Here is a 23066-nt window from a genome sequence, read left to right as displayed (position 1 = left end):
ATTGGAAAGGGTTTAGGAAAGAGTAAGAGGAGAGGAAGTGGAGGTACTTCCAATAGTTTATCACAGAAGGGGAGGGAGATTTATAGGATGGTCTTGCTTTTGAGAAAGAGCAGCAGTTTGTGACAAGTAAAAATCTTCTCAAGTATTTTTTTCATATTTAAAAAATAGCCATAAGTACCTGTTCACAAATTTGAACATATTTTTGATATCACAATACCATATGCCACCAATAGTTGGCACAAGAAGATTAACATACAGTATCAGTGAAAGCCATATTACCACTAAAGCATTGTTCAGAAATTCACAACAATAAGCTACATAATGACAGTTTGTGCTTATTGCTTATGTTTTCTAAAATTAATATTACTACTATATTTTATAAATTGATTGCTATTTATATATTAATGGCTATTAAACCAGTTTTGGCAATAAGCATTTATTATTAATTAATATATATCAGTGAAGCATTGATCTCATGTCTCCCTAACTTTTCATGCTCTCAGGCTTTCATATCTACATTGTCCCAAGAGGAAGAGCATGCACCAAGAGACAGCCTTCAGGGCCAAGAGAGTGACCCTCCCATCGTCAAGGGTTTTATTCTCTTTTCATAGAGGTGGGTCATTGTATATTCATCAAAGCTAATTGGTTAGCATCATTCAATTCCATTGGTTGACATAACTTGAGGGTGGTCTGAATTAAAATGAACTCTACTGATGACATAAGGGAAGAGACCCTTCCTGAAGGGCAAAGGAGAAGTCCATTATCTAGGTGTGGTTTAATCACATCAGTTCACTGAACTAGATAAAAGAATCATTCTCCATTTCTTTTGTTTCCTTTGGCTTGTCCAGGACAAGAGCTGAAGTTCCTTAAGAACAGGACTTTATGGAGTATGTGTGTATGTGTGTGTGTGGGGGGGGGAGGTGTTAGGGGGGAGGACTGAAACTGATCTCTGGGTCCCTGCCCCCAAGAAATTCATTATTAATAATTATTTTCCTCACATGCTTCTGATGTCATTAAGAAGAAAACATGTAATCTACAAGGCCACACTGCCAATTATGACTGATATGCTAGTCAGAAATGATGGTCAATATTAAGCAATTGAAAGAAGGCTGTTTATGAAATTTCTGTCTTGAATTTGTTGAGCATTTCATAGTAACATTAGAGAAGATGCTGTTTTCTTAGACTGACTTCTGTGCTAGGATATTCACTGGCTTAAAGAATGTGTCCCCTTAGTACCAAAGATCCCAATTAAAAAGGGAAAAATAAATCAATCCAACCCTTGTTTCTCTAATATAGCTTCAGGCAACTGACTTGCTTAAGCTTTTTTTTTTTCTTTTCTTTTTTTTTTCTTCTTCTGAAGTTATAGACTTTTTTAGTGAATGAATTAAAGTGGTTACTCAGAGAAGTATGGTATAAAGGAGAGGGTACCAATTGGGAAGTGGAAGACCAGAATCCTGTTTTTTTTATATATACTTTCTAACCCCATTATTTTGGTCAAGTCATTTAACTTATGTGAGCACTCAGTTTACTCATCTGTAAAAGGGAGAGAATAATACTTGTAACAAGAGTTGTATATGATGGGCAGGCATGGATAGATTGTGATCTGCATCATTGGAGGGGATACTCAAAATAAGTGGGATCATATACAAATCAATGGACTGCTATGTGATGCAGTGGATAGAACATTGGGCTTGGAATCAAGAACACTCATCTTCATGAGTTTAAATTTGGCCTCAGACACTTACTAGCTCTTTGACAATGGGCAAGTCATTTAACCCTGTTTACCTTAGTTTCCTCATCTGTGAAATGAGCTGGAGAAGGAAATGGCAAGCCACTTCACTTCTTTGACAAGAAAACCCCAAAATGGGGGTCACACAAAGAGTTGAACACAACTCGAACAATTGAACAATAATAAAATACAAATGAAGGCAATCAAAGATCCATTTGAGAATGTGAGTTATCCTTATGTTACATAATTCACAAGGTTACTTTGAAGAAAACCCAATAGAAGTGGGATATAACGTGAGCATTATTATAATGTGAGAATTATTACTTTGGCACAATTGTTGTATCTAATGCATAAATGGTGGGAGGAACTTTAAAAAAAAGATCCAAGTGAAAGGGAATATCATGGAATCAACTCATTATGACGTAGGAAAAAACAAACATTTATCAAGTGTCTATTATGTGCCAGTCACTGTGCCAAGCATTTTAGAAATATTCTATTTGGTCCTCATAGTCACCTTATGACATGTTGCTATTATTATCCTCATCTTACAATTGAGGAACCTGATATAAACATAGGTTAAGTGACTTACTTGCCCAAGGTCACACAACCAATAAGTGTCTGAAGCTGAATTTGAAATCAGGTCTTCCTGACTTCAGACCCAGTGCCACCTAGCTGATTAGCAAAACCTGCAATTATTATGGGCTTGCAAAATCTTAGATTTTGAAAGGAACTAGGAATTCTTCTAATACAACCCATGCCTGGAAAAAAATGTCCTTTTCTACAACATCACTGACCAGTGGTCATTGATCTGTGGGTAGAAGACTACTAGTGAGTGGGAACCCACTATTTCCCAAGACAGTCCACTCCACTTTGGGTAAGCTCTAAGTCTTTCCTTATATAGAACTTATATTTGTCTCTCTTCACCTCCAGCCCATTGCCCCTAGTTCTTTTTATTGGGGCCAACTAGACCATGCCAAACCCTTCTCCATTTAAATACTTGTGTAGCTCCAGGTAAGCTCACAGAATATTTGGAGGAAACACACACACATTCACACACACACATTCACACACACATCCAAAATGTAAACAAAAATAGGCAACTATGTGGTCTATAACTATTATGCCAGCTTCTAAGCACACAGTCAGCATTATCTAAAGAAATAGGGATGATGTTGGGAAAATAACAAGTGCTGTAAAAAAATTCAAATATGAAGTTCGTGAAAGGGTGTATAGCACATGGAGGTAGTGTGGATTATGGTAAGAACACTATACTACAAGTCAGGAGAGACCTGCATTTAAAAACCATCTTTGACAGTACCTAACTGCACAACCATGGGCAAGTCACTTAAATTCTCGGAAACTCAGTTTGGTTTATTTGGAAAATAGAGATAGAGAGGTGGGCCCAAGATGACAGAGCAGAGAAGCCCTCAGTTGAGCTCTCTTGAATTCTCCAAACAACTCTAAAATCATAGTTCAAATAGAATTCTGAAGTGGCAAAATGAATAAAAGGTCAGATGAAATAAAAAAACTTAAAAGATGGCAGGAAAGGTCTGTCTCACCAAGGTGGTGGTTGTGCCTAGAGCACAGTACGAATTATTTGCTCAGACTATTATAAAGAGCCACCGATTGGCCTTGGAGTCAGCTTCAGTTACTGCAGCAGCAACTTCTGGAATTCCCAACCCATTGATTGTGGTGGGGTCAAACAACTGATAAGAAGGTAATTGCAGGAGACCTTTTGCTGGCACTGGATTCAGGACCAGATGCATTGTTCATACACAATTCCTAATCACAGTTCCAGGGCTAAAAGGAGCAATAGCACTTGTGGCCACAGGGGGAATAGTTCCACTCATTATACTTCAACTGTTGAAGGAGAGCTTGTGGCTGCTCACTCAAGGAAGTAGGGACATGAGTATCGATTCTATGCTAGAAAGGAACACTAATAATTGTGACTGCAGGAGAGCAGAGGACCTGGTCACAGTCCAAGATCCATGAGGAGTGCTAGCACTGGTGGCTACCAAGGAAAAATGTCCCTTCTTGGCTTGTTGTTGTTGTTTGTCCTGTAAAGAGGATCAATAACATCATATGGTGATGTCTTGACTCAGGCATGAATTGAAGAGAAGCAGAATTGCACAAAGTCATCAGCCTCACTCTCTCTTCTAGAGTCATGGAAATTCTAGGGGCAAGACAGAAGTCAGAATGACTTGCCATAGCTCAGAATGCAGTGGTTGACCTTGGTGTCTTCAATGTCTGAACAAGCTCTAAGCACTCCATTGCACCTGCTTCAGCTAACTTCACGGCCACTGGAACAAATTGTTCCCATCTGCCCATTCCACTGGGGGAAGTCTTTACATGCTTGGTGTAGAAATTCCCCACCCCAAGTTCACCTATGGTTTGAAGCCTGTCAGGTGGTTGCTTGTCAGTTATCTTCAATTTAGTTGAGTCTGTTTGACAAGATGGTATTACTGTGGTGTGGCCACTGAGTATGTTACAACTTCTTGGAGTCATAAGAATTGAGTGCCAAGGAGACACCAAAGGTAGATGAGTAGCCCTAAAAAGGGCTTGGCAAGCCCTCATGCCAAAGGTGCTAGTCCTCCTTGAATACTCCATATGTTAGACAAGGTCTCTTCTTGGGAAAAGACCAAAGAACAGGCCAGGAGAGCAATAACCACACCTCTCCCCAAATCATACCAAAAACCTACAGACTCCTAAAGATAACTCTGAGAACAACAGCAAGAAAGGCCTGAAGTTTAGGACACCTGACCCCCACCCACAAACCTCACTGTGCAGGGAGTAGGGCTCAACTTTAACATAAAGTTAAAAGTCAAAAAATAGGCTAGAAAAGTGAGCAAACAACAACAATAACAAAAGAGCATGACCCTAAAAAGTTACCATGGTAAAAGCAAAGATCAAGACACAAATCCAGAAGAAGATAACAATGTCAGACCAGCTATAAGCAATGCCTCAAAGAAAAATGTGAATTGGGCTTAGACTAAATAGAAGAAAAAAAAGAATTCCTGGAAGAGCTAAAAATGATTTTAAAAATCAAATAAGAGAGGTAGAGAAAATTGGGATAATGAATGAGAATGATAAAAGAAAATTATGAAAAGAGAGTCAACAGCTTGGCACAGAATATACTGAAGAAAATAACACTTAAAAAAAAGAGTTTTTCAAATGGTAAAAGAGGCACAAAAGAAACCCACAGAAGAGATAACCTTAAAAACCAGAATTGGCCAAATGGATAAAGAGTTAGAAAAATACACTAAAGAAAAAAATCCTTAAGAAGTCAAATTGACTAAATGGAAAAAGATGTACAAAAACTCACTGAAGAAAATAATTACTTAAAAATTAGAGTTGGGCAAGTTGAAGCTAATGAGACATCAAGAAACAATAAAACAAAATCAAAGAAATGAAAAATAGAAGAAAATGTTAAATATCTCCTTGAAAAAACTACTAATCTGGAAAATAGATCAAGGAGAAGTAATTTAAGAATTGTTGGATTACCTGAAAGCCATGATTTAAAAAAAAGAAAATTTCCAGAAATTGTCAAAGAAAACTGCCCTGATTCTAAAACCATAGAAAACAATAGAAATGGAAATAATCCACTGATTGATCCCCTCCTGAGAACCCAAAATGAAAACTTCCTGGAATATTATAGCCAAATTCCAGATGTATGAATGGATTACTTTGCCTCAGTGGGGCTAATGCAACTCCTTCCCATCACCTGACAATGAAATCCCAGCTCCATCAACCACATATCTGAAATGGATATCTCGGTAATCCAACTTCTGTTTTCCTGTTTTGTGTCAACCTATGTGTATGCCTCAGCCTATTCTCCTTGGTATTGATTTATTGAGTAGGCTATGACTCTATGTGACCCAGATAAAACTCAGAAAATATATCTGGATTTGGTTGCTCCTGCTGCCAAAGCCAGGACTCCTCTGACAGATGTTCAGTAAATATGTAGCAAATCAATGTTTTTCCCATGGATTTTTCTGTGTAGTCACCTGAAAACTACTTTGTACAGGTATGAAATAGGGTTGGTAATAATTAATATGCATACCTGTTTTATGAGGAAAAAGGATTTTGAAAAAAATAATACTCTAGTGAACAGGAAGGAATTACTTAGTAATCCTTTCTGAAGTCTTCCAATAATTTAAGATACTTAGTCATGGAACAGAGGAGACTAACAAAGAGTAGACAACCTAGTTTCTTGTAGCATTTATAAAGAAAAATAAGTATGGTGGGAAAAATATATTAATTCCCCCAATTTTTTTTTTTAGATATTGAGACGATTCTTGAAAACTGACTGGCTGAGGGAATAAAGGCTTTGCTTTGATATCATAAATCAGTTATCTGAGCACACAATATCACCCTAGGTGCATCCATCAGGCAGGCTTGTCTGTGTACCATAAAGGACAAGGAAGATCCCATCAGCTAAATCAATTTGAAGTGTCCTCAATGCTTATTCTTCCTCAATATTCTTATCCTGCTTTATCTAAGTAAATTTATTTTTGTTAACAATTGGATGATCTATGATCATTTCATTTTGTTCTAATAACCAAATTAAACAACCAGGGAACTGATTTGAATCAGGTTCAGCCAAGAATAAGCAAGTAAGTAGGTTTTTTCCACTTCTTTCTGTAGTTAAAATTCTGTAATTGGACCTCCTATTGGACCTCCAACAAGTACATATATTTCAATTTTATGAAGGCATTTTCATAAAAGTATTCCAAGCACAAAAAATAGAATCTCCAAATTTATTAAATGTGTTGTCATCACTAATTTTAAAAAATAGCATGTCATTGGTCAGTGTTGTTCACTCATTTTACTATAGAAGTGTTGGGGTGGAATAGTAATCAGTATGGCTCAAATATTCCTACTTGCCCCTCATCCTAATACTGCATTGCCCAGGTGGATTTTCTGGTGTATATAATCACTTTCCATTTTGGGAAATAGCATCAGAGAATCTCTAATTTTATTTGTTTGTTTGTTTGTTTGATTTTGTTAGCTCCAAGCCCCTAGCCAGAGATTATGTTTCTGACAAAAGAAGTTTAGTGTTACATCTATTTATATCCTTCTCTCAGAATATTTCCTTTTAACTTGCCAATTTCCAACTATGTTCACAATAAGAATTCACCAATTAACACCTTCTAACTAGTGGTTAACACTTTTTAAAGACAAAGAAAACATTTAAAACAAAGAAATGTAAACAGATACTCTAGGTGGTCAGACAAAATGGTTTCATGATCTCTTGAAGGAACTCAAGAAGAAAAAGAAAATGCAGAATTATTGACTTGGGGCCTCTTGTCCAGTAGGAAGTGTCAGTAATATTGTTTCTGCACTGCCATAATTTGTACCTGATTGACTGAAGCTGTCTTCATCCTCTTTATGACAGTTGCTTCTATCTGTACTTCTAGTTTTTGAGTTAGAAGATTTCTATTCTCCAGTTCCAAGCATCGGGTGCTATGTTCTCTTTGAAACAATTTTCTAGACTCACTGAACTGTCTTTTAAAGGTCACCCAGAGTCATGACCTTCATCCTTTTACTTGTTTCTTTTTTTATTTGCTCAAGGTACTGATTTGAACCTCAAACAGGGATCACCTGGCCTGGCCATATTTTTCCAGTTCAGCACCTCAATATCTGGCCTTTTTTGTATGATTATATTTATAAAAGACCAACTTTCTAACATTATAAAAATGGAAATTAAAACAGAGAAATGAAGTGATTTTTGAGGGTTGCATAGCAACCTCTTGATTAACTGAAAACTGACATTTAGCCTTGTGTCTCTAAAAGCAGTCTGCTACTCACAAGCTCATCTTTACAGATGACCTAACCAGTCTTCCTCACACTCCCCTTATCAAACCTGAACTGCCCTCCTCCCCACTACTAAGAAAGCTGTTTTGAAAAATAATACAACAAATCTTAAAAAAAAAAAAATGAAAAAAAAAACTACCTCAGAACTTTTAGGCAGCCTCTAGGATTCAGAATTGGACAAAGAAAATTGTACATAGTAAGAACAGTTTAGGGGAATAAAGACTCAAGGAAGATATATAGGCTTAGACAGCCTACTTATATTACATGTGATGTATGTGTGTATATACCTATATATGTGTTTTATATATACATACATATTTACATGTGTATAGAATTAATTGTTATTTGAGGTTTTTATGACCCCATCTTTTGGCTAGAATTTAAAAAAACCCAGGGCGGGCACTGGCCTGGGGCTCAGGCCAGCGCCTCCACAAACAGCATGGTGCTCCACCCACTGGTTGTAGCCGTAGCCATGGTGCTGGCACCTCAGGTCATCACTACTCACCAACACCTTCATGGGCCTGGCAAAATTATAATGATTGGAAGCCCAGTGAGGGCAGTCATGAGACTGTAAAAGCGAGCAGCCAATTGGCTTGGGGCTCTGTGTGGTCAGCCTGGGGTCTGCCGGGGAGAAGGGAAGTTTTTCACCATTCTAGCTTGAAGCTGGAAGAAGACGCTGCTGTGTGTTCTCAGCTGATTCCTGGGCAGTGGTGTTATTCAGGTTGTATTATTTCCCTTTCCCCATTTTATTTCCTTTCCCTTAATCCTACTGATCCTGTTTGTGTTTTTTTAAGTTCATTCTTGTTAAATAAATCCTGCTCTGTTTTGAGGTAGGCTGTCGGTCTCCTTCCTTGCCCCAATATTGTGGCAAGCCGCCTAGCGAACACTCCCCAATTAAAAATTGGTCCCTACACATGCACACAATACAGAAACATACATATACACAATGCATATACATACATATACACATCATATACAGACACATAAACATGCATACATATACTTACACACATACACATATAAATATATACACATAGAAATATGTGTCCACAGAAAGGAGCAGGACAGAGAGAACAACTTAGTATTCCTCATAAATCTGGTGCTTAAGAGGATGTAAATATGGGAGCAGGGGTGGAAGTGTATAGGATTGTAACCACACTATTCTGAAATGGGAGAAGAAATATTGTGCGCGCGCGCGCACACACACACACACACACGCACACACACTCATAGTGGAATATGAAATAACCAGGGATATAAGTGGGCCCTTGAGAGGTAAGTGTGGGGATAGATTTAAGAGAGAAGGTGGAGTTGGAAAGGTAACTGTCACAAGCAAATGAGACTTCAACTATGAAGGACAGATTACAAATGAGGGATTAAAAGGAAAGAAAAAATATGATCAGCTTCAGTAATTTAGTCTTGAGTGAGATGAAGAGAGGAAAGGCAAAGGAATAGGATCAGGTCACTCCTTCAGTTATAAATAACTAATGCCAATTCCATTACCCCCTTTTTTTTTTGCCTTGTAAAAGGAGGGACGTGTGTTTGGGGTGGGAGTGTGGTGGGTTGGCAAAGAGACAGTAAATAAAATAGGATGTGTTAGAAAGAAAAAGATCTAACAATAGTAACTATGAATGTGATTAGAATGAATTCTCCCATTAAAGTGGATGAGAGACTGAATGGATTAGAACACAAAAATAATACAACATATTGTTTAAAAGAAACACACTTGAAACAAATATTTATTTAGAATTAAAATGAAGTAATAAAATGCAATCTATTATGCCTCCAAAAAGTAGTGACAATCCCAATCATAGATATGGTAATAGTAAACATATATATCATGTAACAAAAGAAGAAGCAAAATTATATTATGCTTAGGGAAAAAAGGAGGAAAAGAAAATGACATGATAACTTAAAAGGAATAGCAAGTTGTACATAATAGACTTACAGTTTCGTGTATACACACATATATAGATAGAGATATGGAGATAAAGAGAGATGATATAGATATAGATAGAAATAGAAATAGATATAAATATACTGACATTTATATGTAGCACAATGCCATAAATGATTTCTTAAGTGGCTTGTAATTTTTTTTTTCAGGGCAACGAGGGTTAACTGACTTGCCTAGGGTCCCACTGCTAGTAAGTGTCAAGTGTCTGAGGCTGGGTGTGAACTCAGGTCCTCCTGAATCAGGGCCAGTGCTTTATCCACTACTACACATAGCTGCCCCCCAAATTTTGTTTTTTTAAGTGTTTAACATAATTCCTAGGAGTGGCTTAAACCTTGGGAAAAACGGCATCCTGGTGTAAAATGCAAAATTTCAAATTAAGCAACTTAATGACCTCACACCCAATGTCCAAAACTTTGATTTTATAATTCTATCAAATGAGATAACATTTGGAAAGTCCTTAGCATATTTGTTTTATAGTAATTTTTCAGTTGTGTCCTTTTCCTCATGACCTCTTTTGGTGTTTTCTTGGTGGAGATACTGTAGTGGTTTGCAATTTCCTTCTCCAGCTCATTTTACAGATAAAGAAACTAAGGCAAGCAGGGTTAAATGACTTGTCTAGGGTCACATAGCTAGTAAGTGTCTAAGGCTGGATTTGAACTTAGAAAGAGGAGTCTTTCTGACACCAGGCTTGGCACTCTATCCACTGTGCCACCTAGCTATCATTTCCTGGCATATTGTAGGTACCCAATAAATGCTTATTCCATTCCATTCTACCAGCATTTCCCTAAGGCAGTAGACCCCTGTATCCCCTTTAAATGATATGTAACCCCTGTTTGGAAATAGACTTTTCAGCTCATTTTCAGTCAATTTAAAACAGAATCAGGAACAGTTGGTACAAAAGGCAAAGAAACATCAAGGAGGAAGTCTTTTCATATGGAGTTTTAAAGCTGAAAACTTGCCAGCAACTATTTTTTCCAGCACTCAAAATCATAAAACATTGCATCTTGGAATAATGAGACATCAAGAAATATGCCACATATTGCAAGTTCAGAGGATAAGACTTGTACTAGTATAGAGCCTGGGTGGCCTTTATTGGGGTTTATGGTGACTGGGATATTTATATTTTATGATCGTCCATTTTCTCTCATTTATCATCCAAAACCCCATCATTTACCTATATGACTTCACTGTAATGTCAGATGAGGGCATTCTATCATGACTGGGAATTGGTCAAACTGCCCTTTGAGTAACTCTGCTAGACCATTTTCATGATGACCAAACAGCACTTTTGATGTTATAATAGAATAACTGGTTAGTAAAGGGATGAAGTTATAGTGGGTAATATATTGATTTAGAAATATTTAGTGATTTTCTTTTCTGTAGCATCTCAAATTAAAGTGTATACATAAGTGATTATTATTATTATCACTCAATCAATATTTACTTAGTGCTTATCCAGGCACTGTACTAAACACTGGAGATTTAAAAGAGGAAGAAGACACTCCCTACCCTTAAGAAGTTTAGAAAATAATGATAATAATGATGTTGATTATCGTTGTTGAGTTGTTTCAGTTGTGTCTGACTCTCCATAGCTCCATTTGGGGACTTCTTGGCAAAGAAACTGGGGTGGTTCACAATTTTCTTCTCTTGTTCATTTTTAATTTAAGTGATTTGCCCTGGGTCACACAGCTAATAAGTGTCTGAGGCCACATTTGAACTCAGGTCCTCCTGACTCTAGGACCAGCACTCCATTTACTGTACCATGACATTTATATAGCACTTTAAGGTAGGAAAAATATTACATATTATCTCACAACAATCCTGGGAGGTACATACTATTATTATCCCAATTTTACAGATGAGGAAATTGAGACAGACAGAAGTGAAGTCTCTCACCCCAGGTCTTCCATCTATTAAGTGTCTGAAGCCAGACTCATTTCTTACTGACTCCAGATCTAATGTTCAACATACTTCTTCCACCCTCCAAAATAGACCAATAAACAAAAAAACAAAGAAACAAAAAACTGTGTATGATAAAGAGATGAGCCATATTAAAGCAGTCGGCTTTAATTTGTAGCGTGTGGTTTCTTTTTTTTTTTCCCTTTCATCAACAGGTTTTGACACAGACGTCATTGTTTTGTCAGTAGCAGCAGCAATGTCTCTATTGTGGAGATCTACAGGGATGTGTGATTATTGAAAGCCTGCTCTTGTTTGCTCATTGAGATCCCCATCAACAGGATGTCAGTCCTTGAGGGAAATGAAACATTTTTTTACTCCTAATTCTGTAACAAACTGTATATGTCCAACTAAAGACAGATGAATAATGTCTCTAGTTAATGTGCATGTATTTCTACACATTTCACACCAAAGATAAGAGAACTTAGGCTCCATTTTATCACAAAAAATATTGTCCAGCTGTCTAAATATGGTCCTTTTTTGTCTTCAAAGAGAATATTTTTTGTCATGGCTGTCATTTACTATCTCATACTTTCTCCCTTCTTTCTACTCCTTGCACCCAATGGGTGGAGCATTTTTTTTCTCTAATAAACTGAAAGTTGTTTGAACACTGGGTCATGCACACGAACACAGACTACATATTAACAGCTACAAGAGCACGAAATCCTGCTGTTAAAAAAAGAGGTCTTCTCATTTCAGCTGTCACTCAGTGGATAAAAAGTCTCACCAGCTGTCTGATTTGTTTTTAAGGCTCTCAGTCACTACAAAGCTCATACAGAGAAAAGACAGTGTGATTTTAAAAAAAAAGAAAAGAAAAGAAATATAGTCATCAAAACCCTTTTTTTCTGTAATAGAGGTATTTGTTTTAGAACCAGCAAATTTTTAAGGTTTTGAGGTGATGGGGAAGGCCTTATGGTTCTAGGAAGGAAGAAGCTACAGCAAAATTTGAATTTTTATAGGATTTTTGTTCAAGGAAAAGTCCCTCCTTGCCCCTTCTCACTCAAAGTCAAATAATTCTGAGGGATTCATTGCATCAGAACAGTAAATTAGCCTCCTTTAACATGGTTATAGGCTCATAGATTTAGAGATGGAAGAAACTTTAGAGGTCATCTAATTGGCTTCATATTTGGCACTATCTTCCTTCCCTCAGTGTCTGACAAAAAGGTGGACCTTCTCCTTGCCCAGACCAACCCTGCTACATATTCGTTGATCACATTCCTTTCTTCTCCAGGCATATGGTATTCCTCTTTTAAGTCTTCAACCTCTCCTTATTAACTGTTTCCTTCCCTATTGCCATCAATGTGCCTAATTCTTCACTATCCTACAAACAACACAAACATCAAAAACCCATCAACCCCTCAAGTTATTATCTGACCTCTCCTTTCTTTTCTGAAAAAAAGTCTATATTCAGTGCTTTTCTTTTTCTTTCTCCTCACTTATTCCTCCACCCTTTGCAATGTGGCTACAAACCTCATCCTTCAATTAACACTTCCTTCTCCAAAGTAAGCAGCAATTTCTTAATTGCCAGATCTTTTTTTTTCTGAATACTAATCCTTCTTGACCTATCTGCTGCATTTGGCATTATTGAGTGCCCTTTCCTCCTGGATATTCTGGCTTCTCTGTTTTTTTTTTTGTGGCACTACTGCCTTGCTGGTTCATCATCTATACATATTACACTCTCTAGCTGTGGGTGTTCCTTAAGGTTGCTAGCCCTGCTTCTCTTCATTCTCTATTCTCTCTCATGGTCTATCTGAAGGTCTATCAGCTCTTTTGGGTTTAACTATCATCTCTATGCAGATGACTGCCAGATCTCTATATTTAGCCATGATATCTTCTCCACACTTTGGTTCTCAATTTTAAATTGAATGTCCCAGTAACATCTTAAACAGAACATGTTTAAAACTGAACTCATTATCTTTCCCCCTAAACCCTTCTCCTTTTGAAATTCCCCATTTCTTTGGAAAGTATCATCATTCTTTCAGTATCTCAGCTTTTTAATCCCAGCATTATTCTGGATTTCTCACTCTCCCTCTCTTTATATATTCAATCAATTGTTATATCTCACCATATCTACCCTTATGACATTTTAAAAATCTGACTTCTCCCTATGGCTCTATGCCTTTGAATTGACCATCTGCCATGCTGAGAACACCCTCCCTCCTTACCTATACTTTTAAGGGTCCTTGTTTTCATTCAAGATACAGCTTGGGCATTTGCATTAAACCTTTTCTTATTCCATCTACTGTTATTGCTCTCCTTCCTAAACTGCTTCATATTTAACTATAGTATACCTTCCTCATATTATTTATGCTTCCCCTTTCATATACTTATACTACATATTCCAGCAAAGCTGAATTATTTGTATTCTTCCATCCTCTACCTGTTTTCCATAACTAAGTCATCTCTCAGACCTGAACTCTCCTTTTCCTCTCTGCATTTACGTCTATTGAAATCATTTTAGAATTATTCTTTAAATGCTAAGCCTCATCCACCACCACCAATCCAACTCAAGCCCATACAAAAGGCACCATCATCGGCCCTTCTGCAGATGTCACTGAGGGGGCATTTTTCCAATTAGCCTTTCTCATTGCTAATTTTACCCTATACCCTGTACACTGTCATTCCAAATTCTGTTGTTTGGAGAACCTTTTAAAAATTTTAGGTAAATAGTATTTTTTTTCCAATTCCACATAAAAATAGTTTTTAAAATTCATTTTTGTAAGATTTTGAGTTCAAAATTTTTCTTCCTCCTTCCCAAGATTGTAATCAATTTGATATAGATTATGCATGGGCAATCATGTTAAATATATTTCCATATCAGTCAGGTTGTGAAAGAAAAATACAGAATAAAAGGAGAAAAACACACAGAAAAGGAAAGTGAGAATAGCATTTTTAATCTGCATTTAGACTCTATTGTTCTTTCTCTGGATATGGATAACATACTCTATCATGAGTCTTTTGGAATTGTCATGGATCATTGTATTGCTGAGAAGAGCTAAGTCTATCATAGTTGATCATAGTACAATGTTGGGTACTCATTTTACACTTTGAAACAGGTGCCCCATGGTAGCCTTTGATCCATTAATCCAGTATGATTGGGTTTGCTATTGATTTCTCCATAGATGGAGACAAGAAATTCTTAAATCCAAAGTAGGAATCCCAGTGTTTGGGGTCACAGAGAGATATTGTTCTTTTTGCACTGAAAGAATTTTGAGAAGCAGGATATTAAGGCTGGTGGGTAGAAAAACTTTGATTTCATTGAGTGTGGACTAATCAATAATGGGAGAGACACAGAGGTGGAAAGTAGAGGGGGGATATCTTGCAGCAGAAGCATCAATGGTAATAAGATGGTTATAACCAGCAGGCATCCTGTGGTGCAAATAACAGAACTAGGGACAAAGCATAGGAGTTGGGCTTCAATGACTAAGCCTCTGTTTAATGAAACAAAAAATTTATAACTGCCCTTTTAAGAACTGGGTAGGGGTGGGGAGAGGCTGTAAAAGATTTTACTGCTAATTTTGTCTACCTAGTGGCTATTGCTAGCAGATGTTGCAGTATAATTTTCCTGGCTGTTTCTTTAAGCTATTTCTAATTCCTGATTTCATTTCATAAAAACATTTAGAATCAATAATAACTTCTATATGATGCTTCTGTATGTATGTTGATTTCATGTCATAGAGAGCAAATAGAAGGCTCTGGTGGACAGCTGGCAATATAAAGGATTTAACCAGGTCAGAGATCTGAATCTCTGTCCAAAATGCAAGGATACATAGGGAGGGCCTGGACAGGCTGTGACTGTAATAGAATCTTATGATGATGATTGTTATTAATAATCTTTATTTATAAGACCCCAAAATAGAGAGACAGGGACCCATGTGAACTAGGACTTTGTGCCTTAGGCTAGAAAGTGAGCTATTGTATTTATAACCAGGTTGGTTCAAACATTCTTGCCTCAGGAAAAATCTTCTCTTACAGAGTTACCTTAGAGTTAATTTTCTCCTCCCAATGCTCTAACATCAGTTAGAAAGAATGTTTAATCCTGGAAAAATGCCCTCAGCCTATAACAACTACTTTCCCTTGAAAAAGTCCACATCCCCATATCTTCAAGGGGCCTTTCAATCAATTTGAAAATCTCTCCTTCTTTCCTCCTCTTTCAATCAATCTCTACAACCTTACCTTCTCCCACGCTCTCCAAAAGGACTGCTCCAAATACAGATTCTCTCTTCTCTTTGTCTTTTATATTCTCACCCATTCTGTCTCATGTTTCCCCAAGTTCAGAATACACAAGCCGCACATTCCCTTAACCAAAATCAAAGCAATCCATTTTTAATGAAGCTTCAAGATGGTAAAATTCACTTAATGTTGAAGCAACATACGCTTGGCCAAAATTAAGGTATGCAAACTACATGCAGAGCAGTTGTCATAATGAAGTGTTTTTTGTTGTTTTTGTGTTATTTTTGGTAAAACTTTCTGTAGATAAAATATTTTAAGCTTGCAATATTCATCATTGTTTGAATCCACGCTGGTAAGGACCAGTTGAAAGGAGATTTCAAGAGTTTGTCAAAAAGATGAGTGAATTGAAGTGTTGTTCAGTTAAATCAGATCTGTGTCTATTGGGTGATTTGGTTGATAGAATAAAGATTGGGTGGATTGGGGTGGTTATTGGTCAAGACCTTTGCTTTTATATTGTGGTAGTTGCATTATTCAAACGTTCTCCCAAATGCATCCCCATACCATGCAAGGTTGTTTTTTTTCTTCTCCCCCTTTACAGATATTGAAACTGTCACTACAATTTAATTGATTTAGGAACTTAAAACTCAAGCTATTTTTGAAGATTCCAGGTTGCCTGGGCACAAATCAGTCTGGTTGTACAAGGCTAAAGTACTTCCCTCAAGCTTGAAACTATAGATGAATAGCATGAATCACACTAGGGATTTGTACCCAATTGGAACAATGCTTTATTTATATGAATATTGTGTTTCCTGTTCTGATTGATCTTTACCTGCCATTACTAGGTAAATCTTTTGTTAACTCTTAGATGAATTTTAGTCTCATTTCATTCTCTCATAGTAAGCAGTAATGTGGTATATTGACTAGAATTTTGGACTTCAATTCCAGAAGACTTGAGTTCAAATCCTGCTTCAGATACTTACTAACTTTGTGACTGAGCAAGTCACTTAATCTCTCTCAGCCTCATTTTTCTCACCTGCAGAATATGGAATGATAATAGCATCTACATCCCAAGGTCATTGTGAGGATTAGATGAGATATTTAAAGTGCTTTGTTAATCTTGAATGTAAATGCTGGTTGTTGTTTTTCTATTTGGGACCTATGCTATCAGGGAACCAGTCTAAGACCTAGCCGATGACACATCCCAGCAGTGAAATTCCTCCAATTACTTTCAAATCTACAATTAATGTTTAGGAAAACCCATCATTTGCAGAAAACAGCCTTCACTTAAATCTCAGGATTCTTGAGGCTAAAGGATCTCACCGACAGGTTCAGGAAAATTGATCATATATATATATATATATATATATATATATATATATATATATAATACACACACACATACACACACACACACCAATATTGCATGTTCTGATCAGGACAGATATTGCTGTTTGTCCATTTTAGAAGAGGACCATGATTTTGGGAGGCGATGTCCCATTAAGGAAGGTAAGAAGTTATATTGACTGATACAGACTGAACATTCAGTCTTGGAAGGTATATCAGCACACTCCCAAATCAGGTGCTTGATGGTAATCTTTCAGGCATCTCTTGGTTATGGTGCTGCAATTCAGAAATATATAACCATCTGAATTAGAATCTTTAAGTTTCCAAATCATAGTTTTTAAAAACTTTATTTTTTCTGTTTCTGCATATGTGTGGTTTGTAGTCCTATCAAATTGCAGGTAGATATGTCTGATGTGGACACACTGTTAAAGGAGGTATAACATGTAATTACAAACAGGTGGGTAGGTTGACATATTACCTTTTTGTTTTTGTTTGTTTGTTTTTTTGGTGGGGCAATGAGGGTTAAGTGATTTGCCCAGAGTCACACAGCTGGTAAGTGTCAAGTGTCTGAGGTCGGATTTGAACTCAGGTCCTCCTGAATCCATGGCCGGTGCTTTATCCCCTGCACCACTGAGCTGCCTCCATATTACCTTTTAATTAAGAGATCCTAAGGAAGGTTAGAGCTAGGTTTCTGAATGATTAAAAGGGAATGATGCTTATATTCTTAGAGAAAATGGTCTGAATCAGCTTCCAGAAGATCAAAACTATAAATCCAGATTAGATTTCAAATATAAGGCAAACCCAGTGGACATTGTCAGTTTTCTCAGCATAATGGAGGTTTGTAAGCATATCTTCATAGCAACAAATGTACTTTCAAAATATTCCAGAGCAATGGTTGTGAAACACAAATTATATCAATAATTTGTACTTTTAATAAAATGTTAACATGTCTAGACATCCCCCAAAACTGCAGACAATTGAGGGATTTTTTTTTAAAAAAATAGCTTTGTCCAGATACTTTGAAATGGTAAGGATATAAGTGGTTGAGTTATTTAACTATACCTTGAAGTCAAAATCAAAATGTGGTATTAGTTCATGGCTTGCCACACATTTTTACACATTGACAAGTTTAAGAACTTATTACCTAGTTATAACCATTCTTTTACTGGATGATCCATAAGTAGGCTGTATCTTTTCTGCAAATTCTTTAGATATTTAGCAAACTACTTATCATGAAATTCTAAAAAAAATTGACAGAATGATTTATGCAGAAAGTGACCATGTAAGAAGGTCTAAGATAAAGGGAAATTTGAAAAGGAGTATGTGTAGACCTCTAGGTAAAATGTTTCCAGTGATAAACATGATCACTAGGGAACAGTAAGTCCTTTTCACACATGATAAATACAGAGAATAGATCTGGGAAAGTGGATTCTGGTTCCAGAATAGAAAAAGAAATACTCCAGAATGGTTTAGGATGGATCAAGTGTTGTAGTCAAAGGGATACAAGTGGTCTGAAAAAAAAATTAAGAGTTCAACTAAGATGTTAGATCTCTAGGAATTCTTGCATTGTAGACACTCTTCTAAGAGATAGCTTAAAATAGTTTTTATACCACAAAATGCATTTAGAATTACCTTCTCACAGAAAGCCTTTCCCAACTCCATTATGTAGTTTCCATGTTGCCATGAAGCTGCCAGGGCCACGGGTGGTAGGACTAATGAAGATGTATGTTATCCCAGAACATGTGTGATGGGAGCAATATCTTTTAGGTTACCTGCCATGTAAGCTAGGCTAAAAGCAAAGAAGCTGAACCTACCTCTCAATCAGTTCAGAGGACAAGGACTTGAAAAGCTGATAAAACTTTTTTGGTGAGTAACATCACTGAGAGGCCAAGCTACAAAGAATCTGTAACTTTAAATAGGCTCTATTGCCATGTGAATCAACATACCATTCTCATTCGACATGTTTTTCTGAATAGATGTATTTCTGTTTGGAGATGTGCAGGCTGTATCAAACAGAACTAATGTTATATCTTTGCCAAGTATCCTTTCAATGATATTAAAGCTTTTTTTGGGGGGGGGGTTAAATTTTAGATGCTCTATGAGAGTTATATTTAATTTTAACCTCAAACATAAATAAATAGATTGTTCTGAGTCAGACCCAGATTAAAACATTTGGTATAAATGACAAGTTTGAATCAGAATGTCTTTAGGAACAGTCTCAGATGTGTTCTTGTGGGTGGCACTGATGTTCCTGGTGGTGCTCTTGCTCATTGTCATCATTTTCCATTGGTAGATTTATTGTGAAATACTCCTAGCTTCATTCCCCATAAGGAAAATCCTAGACATTGTCCTTCTGAATGGGGGGAAGAGACAAAGTCTGAAATTTCCAGAATTTATTCTTCTCCATTTTTTTGTCATGCTGGTGACTGCTTCACCACTACTATGGGGGACCATCACATTGCTTATTCATTTTATTTTTTGATGAAGTAGCTTTGTGGATTTTATTTTATTTTTTCTTTCTCTTGCATTAGATTCCTCCTCCAGTGCTTCCTATGCCAGACTTTTAACATCTTGAAATTAGGTTGCCATTTATATCAGAAGGAGAAAGAGAATAAAAAATTATTAAATACCAACTATATGCCTGTCCCTTCATTAAGCTCTTGACAAATACTTGATCCTCAGAACAAGTCTGGGAGCTAAATGCTCTTGTGAAACCAAATTTACAGTTAAATAAACTGATATAGGAAGAGGTTAATTGACTTACCCAGGGTCAAACAAATAGTGAGTATCTGGAACCTGATTTGAACTCAGGTCTTCCTGACCCCAAGCCTGGCACTCTATCTACTATGCTACCTAGAAGCTCTATGTAGAGAAAGAAAGATCCATAGAATTAGAGTGGATCACAGTGGTGATTTTGCTTACTGGTTCCCTTTGGTTGTGAGGCACTGGGTATAACCTCTGAATATTCCCTTAGCCAAGAGGCTAGAAGCCAGAAATTCAGCTTAACTTAGCAGAAGTCCTCCAAACCCTTCTAGTTGTTTCAATGGTAATTTCTGTGGAAGGTGACCTACTTATTACACAGTTTTTGTTTTGTTTTGTTTTGACATTTTTGCCTTTTTTTATGAACACCAACGAGAAAATTTCCTTTTCATGTAGAGAACTATTTTAGCTTTGACTGAAAAGATATCATCAGAAGCAAAGGACAATCTCAATTAATTAACAAACACTTATTACACACCTACTTGGTACCAGACACTATGTAATTAGCACTTTGTTAGGCACTGGGGATACAAATTTAAAGATAATCGCATCCCTAAAAGCAAGGAATTTACATTATGATAAGAAAAGAGACAGGAAGTACATATGTAAGTACAAATAAAGAATATAAATCCAAATAATTACAAAAATAGTTAAATACAAAGGAGTTTAGGGAAAAGGACACTAGCAATTGAGGAGATTCCTGTAAAGTGTACTGCTTAAGCTACATATAGAAGTAAGAAATGGATGAGTTAGAGATGAGAGGGATTTTATTCCAGCCCATGGGACAAATAGTGGAAAATCTGAAAAAAATATTGTCATGGGAGTTGGATTGTCTTGAATGAAGAATAAAGTAAAGGCCAGTTTGGCTGGATCACAGAGTATAGCAGGGAGAACAACATTCCATGATATTAGAACAAGTTGGAGCTAGTTTATTAAGGGCTTTAAAATTTAAAAAATGAGTATATATTATTGTAAAGTCACCATGATTTTCTCTTTTGAGGAATGGATCACATACGGGTTCTTTTTTTTTTTTTTTTAGTGAGGCAATTGGGGTTAAGTGACTTGCCCAGGGTCACACAGCCAGTAAGTGTTAAGTGTCTGAGGCCAGACCTGAACTCAGGTACTCCTGACTCCAGGGCTGGTGCTCTATCCACTGTGCCACCTAGCCGCCCCACATATGGGTTCTTAATAGGAATAATTGTCATTGTATGCATTGAAATATATTCACTTCAGGGCAGAGCTGTGGGAACAGTTACAGTGATCACAGTCCTAGGCCTTTAGAATTTCACCTGATGGAGACAGCTGGTAAGTTTTTCAACAGTTTTCCATTTGTTTGTATGTATTTAAATTCATCAAACATTCATTGGTTTTCTCTGTGGCATCCTGAAAATCCTCTAGCAAGAAATGTGATTGAGTGAAACACATTTGTCAAGCTTCTGCCATGATTTGAAATGTGCAATTTAAAACAAAATAACATAAAACAAAATAAAACAAAAGGCAAGACCTCCTTTTTTTTGGCGGGGGGTGGGGGGATGGGGGGGTGGGGTAGGGCAATGAGGGTTAAATGACTTGCCCAAGGTCACACAGCTAGTAAGTGTCAAGTGTCTGAGGCCAGATTTGAACTCAGGCCCTCTTGAATCCAGGGCCAGTGCTTTATCCACTGTGGCACCTAGCTGCCCCTGAAGGCAAGACATCTTATATTCAGGGTAGTGTTGGGTATCCTTTTATTCTGGTAGAATGAGTGCAAGAATATAAAAGATGTTGGGATTCTAAAATAGTTTGCATACTTGTTGAAAGCTTTTACAAGTTCAACATTACAAACTCCATCCGTTAGATTTTTCAGAATCTCTTTGTTGGCATAATTGTTATGAAAAAGTTTATCCTCATAATCCAAATGCTTAATATTTGGAAACTGAATTCACAGCTTCATGTACTGGGGCCACCATTTGTAGTAAAAGAAATATTAGTAAAGATATTCTCAGGAACTTGATCACTGTTTTCTAATAATTTTGGTACAGTATGTCCTCCCCCTGACCCCAAGAGATAGTTCTATTAACCTAAATGAAAGTGGATGTTGCCACTGCTTATCAAGGGGAGCAATAGCCATTCGAGGATGCTTTAAAACCTTCCATTATGATCTATTTATTGTAAACCACTCATCATATCTTTAGAAATGATCTGGTCTCCATCAGCCAATACTTAGTACAATCAATTCTATTCTATTGTATGATAGTCTAATCTGATTCATTCTCTCTCTGTGAAAGTCAACATAAAATCTTTAACTTTTCCAAGTTGAACATTTTTCTTTTACATTCAGCCTATTTCCCTTGTCATTAAGAAGTATTCCCACCTGAAGTCTGATAGAGTATGATTTGAGGCCAATTGATATCATCACTGTGATGTGTTCCCATTTTCTGGCCATTTACTAGTCAGATTTCCCAGATAATCTTACCCAGATCGGTAAGAGGTCTAACCAGGCCAGTGAAAAATCACAAAAGAGTTTGATTTATAGAGTGATATGAAAGGTCATAGAAAAGCCCAGTTCTCCCACATGTACTCCAATAAAGATCTAAAAAGAGCACACCATATAGAATAATGATAGGAAATACAAAGATAAACAACAGTAACCACCTTCAATGACCCAAATACTGCCTAAAAAGATACCTGGATGCCTGTGGTTTTTGAGAGAGGGATCACATTAAAGAAGTCAGAAGTAGCCCAGATTAACTTACAAGAAGTCAGTACTCTGACCAAAGATATTTCAGGAGCAACTGAAACAAAAATTCCAGGAGGTAGAAGAATGCAGTTTTTTGGTAGGAATACTTACAAGAGGCCTCAAACTGGTAGCATTCTGACCAGGATGCAGGAACAGGGTGTTCCTGGAACTCTGAGGGAACCTGCTGGGAGGTGGGGTTTAGGGTGTTCTCAAGTCCACAAAACTCTGACTATGGTGATTCTGGAAACTGGAGATTGGGAGTATGCCATGGAAGCATTGGCAGGGTTAATTGATGGGCTATGGTGATCTGGCTTTGAGTTTTATGAATGCTGCTTGATGAAGCTTAATGATTACTTCCCCTCTCAGCCTTCAAGGCCCATCTTAAGCCTTCTCTATATCCCCTGCTGGATGTTTCTTTTCTCAAATCACTTGTAACCATTTGGATCCCTTCTTTTTCACTTATCCCATTCTGCCTTGTGTCACCATTTGCACACATGGACAATCATATAATCCCTGCCTTCTCCATTGGATTCTAAACTCCTCTAGATGAAGGGCTGTGTCCTATTTCATCTTTATATCCCCAGCACCAAATGTAGTAGCACCATGAACATTTATCC

This window comes from Dromiciops gliroides, chromosome 5 (genome assembly GCF_019393635.1).
Source record: "Dromiciops gliroides isolate mDroGli1 chromosome 5, mDroGli1.pri, whole genome shotgun sequence".
Taxonomy (NCBI): domain Eukaryota; kingdom Metazoa; phylum Chordata; class Mammalia; order Microbiotheria; family Microbiotheriidae; genus Dromiciops; species Dromiciops gliroides.
Note: the sequence above shows the minus strand (reverse complement) of the source record.